General features: G+C 36.5%; 1 protein-coding gene across 1 annotated transcript in view; it reads right to left on the minus strand.

Moving 5' to 3' along the window:
* The window catches only part of LOC102004474 (protocadherin beta-2-like), a gene marked incomplete in the record, with an annotated part of 54,754 nt that overhangs the window by 45,564 nt on the left and 3,231 nt on the right, over nt 1–5,959 (minus strand).

Raw genomic sequence — 5,959 nt, forward strand, 5'->3', positions numbered from 1 at the left:
TGCTGACCCCTATGTCTTCAAGATTTCAACCTACTTTCTCTTCCAGTAGATTTAGTGTTTCTGCTTTCATATTTAAATCTTTGATCCATTTTGAGTTTAGTTTAGTGCATGGTGATAGCATGGGTCTAGTTTTAGTCCTTGGCATGTAGAGAACCAGTTTTTCCAGCACAGTTTATTAAAGAGGCTATCTTTCTTCCAGTGAACATGTTTGGCCCCTTTTTCAAAGATAGGTAGCTGAGTGTGTTTGTAGTTCTGTCCACATCTTCTAATCTGTTCCACTCATCCTCAGATCTATTTATTGGCCAGTACCATGCTGATTTTTTATTATGGTAGCTTTGTAGTATAATTTCAAGTCAGGTATTGTGATGCTTCCTGACTTGTCTTTGTTGCCCACGATTGCCTTTGCTATTCTAGGTCTCTTCTGGTTCCAGATGAATTTTAGGAGTACTTTCTCTACTTCTGTGAGCTATGCTAATGATATTTTGATTGGGATTGCATTAAATCTGTATAAAATTTTGGAATTATGGCCATTTTCACTATGTTGGTTCTTATTCATGAGCAAAGGATATTATTCCATTTTCTGATATCCTCTTGTCTTGGTTACTTTTCTCTCCTTGCTGAGACAAAATACCCAATGCCCAAAATGAAGGAAGGAAAAGTTTATTTAGCTTACAGTTTGTGGAGGTTTCAGTCCATACTTGGCTGGCTCTGAGGCAGAAGGTAGCAAAGCAACAAGAGCAAAGCGAGGAATGGCAGCCGAACAGCAAAGCAGCCAGAGCAAACGGGAGGAATGGCGGCAAGCAGCCTCTTTCCCTCCCTTAATTTGTAAACAGGCTACCCCCACCTAAGGGGCGTGTAGCTCTCACATAATCTCCATGTCCTCCTCTTCCACAGGCTCAGGATGTATACAAAGTAAGCACCCTGGCTTCCTGCTGAGTCCCTTAGCTAAACCTCTAGACTCCCCAAATTGACACAATGTATCAACCATAACACCTCTTCAGTCTCCTTTTTCAGAGTACTATAATTTTCAATATACAAATCTTTTACTTCCTGTAGATTGATTCCTAAGTGTTTCATTTTTTGGATGCTATCTTGAAAGTTATGTTTTCCCTAATTTCTGTCTCAATAAGTTTGTTGTTCATGTACAAGACTGCTGTTGATTTTTGAGTATTGACTTTGTATCCAGCCATGCAACTGGATGTGATTATTATCTCTAGGAGTCTTTTGGTAGTGTTTTTGGGTCTTCTATGTAGAGTACCATGTTATCTGCAAATAATGATAGTTTCACTTCTTCCTTTCCTATACTTATTCCTTTTATTTCTGTCTCTTGTCTAATTGTGCTGGCTACTTTTTCCACAACTATGTTGAAAAGGAGTGGTGATAGGGATATCTTTGTTTAGTTCTGGATTTTAGAGTAAAAGCTTTCAGTTTTTGTCCATTTAGTATGATGTTGGCCCTTGGTTTTCATAGATGGCTTTTATCAGATTGAGATAAAGACCATCTGTTCCAATTTTCTGTAGGGTGTTTATCATGAATGAAGGCTGGGGATATAGCTCAGTGGCATAAGCACCTGCCTGGCAAGCACAAGGTCCTGAGTTTGATTCCCAGTACCAAACAAACAAACAAAAAACAAACCCTGAAAATATCATTTATGAGTGCTGAAGTTTATTAAATGTTTTTTCTGCATCTATTGAGATTATCGTATGATTTTGTCTCTGGCTCTGTTGATTTGGTGTATTACATTTATTGATTTGCATATGTTGAACCATCCCTGCTATCCTGGGATAAATCCTACCTGGTCATAGTGTGTAATCTTCTTGGCGGTTTGTTGAATTCTGTTTGCTACTGTCTTATTGAGGATTTTTGCATCTATGTCCATTAGGAAGATTGGCCTGTAGTTCTCTTTCTTTGTTGTATCTTTCTCTGGTTTTGGTATCAGGATAATACTTGCCTCCAGGAAAGAGTTAGGGAGTATTGCTTCCCTTTCAATTGCATTGAAGAGTTTGAAGAGTACTGGCATTAGATCTTCTCTAAAGTTCTTATCCCCAGCCCAACCATATATTGACTGTATGGAACACTGCTTTTCAATAAATCATTGAGACATCGTACATCTGTGTACTTTCTTAAAATTTAAAAAAAGCATTCAGGTGTTTACATGATAAATTACAAACCATATAGTCATCCCACCCCATACCTTATCAATGAATGTTTTATGCAAAATGGAAAGCATAATCAATTGTTTAAAATGGCTTATGTTAAATTTTCCTCAGTCATCACTCTTAAGGAGCTCTAAAGAGTAATTGTCTTAGAAGTGATTTGGGGGGTTAGCCTGTATGTTGGAACAGTTTTGGTTTTCCATCCCTCTGACTGTGTAAGAATGTGGAAATGAGAATTGGGAGAGATCGTGTAGTTTTGAAGACTATTTCTTCCCAATTCCAAGTCCTCAGCATTTCCCAAAGAAATTACTGTCCCGATGAAGGTGAAGAGCTTTCTAGCATTTTTACCTGCATTTCATTTTCAAAGAATACCAGAAAATGGTCATTTACATCTATGACCTCGAGTTCATTTATAATAAACTGCAACAAGTTATGCAATAATACTTGATAATACAGTGTACACAGCTTTGTGGGGACCGCATAACTCCTCCCAGTCCAATTTCTTATTCAGCTATAAATCACTAGTTTGATGACTGAGCTGAAAAAGTAGTTTGTTCCTTTTGGACACAACTTGGGTCCCCCTTGCAGCCAATTCCTCTGCCCCCAGCCCCAGATCTTTTACTAGATTTGCTATTAAAAAGGTCCTCTCTTTTTCCTCAGCCATAACAGCGTCTCCACGCACTCAGCAAGAGACCCACCCAATAAAAGAGGCATGGTGGAGCATGCCTGTAATCCCAGCACTTCGGACCCTGAGGCAGGAGGATCGTTGCGAGTTCGAGACCAGCCTGGGCTACAAAGTGAGCTCAAGGCCCGTCTGAACTGCATAGCGAGACCCTGTCTCAAAAACAAAACAAAACGAGAAGCAAGACTTGCTTTTGTGTAAGAAAGCACTCCTTCCTGGCCACCACTGTAGTCTACCATGTTCTTCTAAGGAATATCACCAAGTCAAACCTCAGACACCACTGGGGAGCAAAAATGCTTATCCTCCCCATAGCCTAGCAAATAGTCCCTTCCAGAGACTCAGATTTGCTTGTTTAAAAATCTGCCCAGGCTCACAAACCCTAGTTTACTGCCCTAGATTTCTGCATATGTCAGAGTAGTATTGTTAGCAAATTCCATTTTTTAGTAAACAACTCCACCATGCTTTCGCTTGTAGTTTTAAAATCTTGGAAATGGTGTGGATGTTCAGCATTTTAAAAATTTTTGTTGTTGTATTGCTATTCCTTTTAGTAAACCCAACTGATGCTCCTGTAACAGCTTCTACTGTCACATGACTTAAAAAACAGAACATAGGGAGGAAATGTGCTCTAGTTGACTAAAAATCATGTGTTTAGTCTAGTTTTGTATTTCTACACAATTATCAGGAATGTTCATGCTGGCTTATCTACTGAATTTATTTTTAATGTTAGTAACACCAAAAATAACAGTATTTACACTTATATACTTTAAGTTATTTTATTTTATCATGACTTCAATCTAGTCAAATAGCTGCTATCATGGAACAGGGGGATAGAGAGAATGTGACTTATCCAAGATCCTACAGGAAATCTTTTGGCTGATCAGAGATTTTCAATACCAATAAATTGTTCTATATTACTGCTAATTTCAAAATGAGACCTTCAAAATTCACATTTTAATTTTAATAGTATGGCTTATTGAAATATGCATGAGAAAATTCAAAGATAAGGTGAATGACATTAAGAATTATAATTTGTTTTAACATGAGTCAAGAAATTAAATTGGAAGAAATGAAGAAAGATGTAAGAGTAATCTACAAAACTCTATATAAGTATACTTAAATTATGAAATTGGATACTACGGTTTCCCTATCTGTGTTCCCTAGGCCTGTGAATATGACAAGAGCATGAAATTAAACCACAAGAGGAAAAAGAAAAGATGTGTTGAAGGAAAGATATTAAAGGAAAATAACCACATAATGTTTGAGTAACAGTGCCAGTTCAATTAAAAAACAAAATTATATAATTGTACATCAGAATGCTTAATTCATTAAATTTTTCATTGCATATTTTAGTATATTTAAATATCATATCAAGATGAAATACTCTTCTTTCAGTCATTTAAAAATTTTATTAAGAGCTTAAAATGTTCTAGTGTCTGTGTTAATCATGCAATAAGGGGTTGCATATTGATCAGCATAACTCAAGAATGTTTTAGAAGAAATATTGAAAAGTCCAGGAAGGTGAAGAGGAAAAACAGAAGTAATCTGTACAAAAAAATAGAGTGCATGACTGTAGATATACCTCACCAGTATCACATACAGGCTTATTTCTAATTAAATTCTACATTCTCCACAATATTCTTAAAAACTAAATGCTAAGCTACATTGAAAGATGCTAAAAGGACAAAGACATATCCCCTCTATGGTTTTTTTCATTTCAATGAAGTGTTCAGAGTTAGTAGATTTTTAATGATTGAGACAGATTTTAAGGGGGGATTAAAATAAACAGGATTTTAAAAAGACAATTTAAAAAGAAAATATGAAAAATTAGCACACCTTTGAAAGTCACTAGACATGTACTATTTAACGACATTTTAGAATATTAGTGAGCAGTTTTCCCCCATTACTTGGGGTTGAAGCCAGGGAGTGCTAGGTACATTCTCAATTTTTACTTTTCATTTTGAGAAGGTTCTTGCTAAGTTGCCCAGGCCTGATCCAGAGCTTTTATCTTCTCTTGTCAGCCTCCTGAGCAGCTGAAATTACAGGCCTTCAACACCCTCTCTGGCTTAGTAAATAATTTTTGTAAAATTTGTTACGCATAAAAATGTTTTGTAGAATCCAACAGTTAAGGTACTGACAATGTCTAAAGAGTCAGTTTTCATATTTTGACTCTTTCAGGTATATATTTAGATAATTCCAGGAATTACTGAATTATTATTCAATAATTATTATTGAATAATTATTGAAAATTATTATTGAAAATTATTATTGAATACTATTGAAAATAATTATTGAATTATTGGTGAATTATTATTCACCAATATATTTATGTTAGTGGTTTAGCCAGTGTGAGTTCATGGGATAAATGTTACAATAGCCTAATAGGATTTATAATAAACACTTGAGGCTGGAAAAACTTAACCCATATAACAATAGCAAACATTTCAGAATGTAAAACTTCAAAACCACCTAGAAACTGGGTAAGGTGATTTTGGGGAAAGGGGCTCTAATTTTAAAATACGACTATTACACATCTATAATCTTAGCACTCTGGAGGCTGAGCCAGGAGGATCGCCATGGTTCAAGGCCATATAAGTGACTTCAAGGCCAGCCAGCACTATATACTGAGACTCTATCTCAAAAACAAACAAAAACAAAAATGAAATTTTCCTGAAAATACATCATTTTCTTTCATATTTGAAGGTACAGCAATACTAATCAAAGTAGGAAATGCAAAGAAAATGTTATTATACTACCACTCACCCAATCCATACATTTAGAAATACCGGTAACATGCACAGAATTGAAATAGCATAATTACTTGAGAAAATTAAAAAAATCTCCGAAGGGCAAAGCAATAAAAACAGGACTTTCCACAAATGCACTAAGCCCAAGCTCAGTACGTTCTTACTAATACTTAACTGAATTGAAAGCTATTCCTGAAACTCGGGTTTTCATCACTAATCCTCTCCGAATCCTGACCAAGGAAGTTGGGGACAGTCGGCTTCAGGAACTGGAAATCGCTGGTCTCTGAGCCTCCCCTCAGACACACCTCATACTGGTAGCTGTGGGCCAGGGTCCCGGCGCCGCTGACGTCCAGCAGGCGGGCCGGGAAGGGGCCCTC

Source organism: Chinchilla lanigera, unplaced genomic scaffold (assembly GCF_000276665.1).
Source record: "Chinchilla lanigera isolate Chin_1 unplaced genomic scaffold, ChiLan1.0 scaffold00014, whole genome shotgun sequence".
Taxonomy (NCBI): Eukaryota; Metazoa; Chordata; class Mammalia; order Rodentia; family Chinchillidae; genus Chinchilla; species Chinchilla lanigera.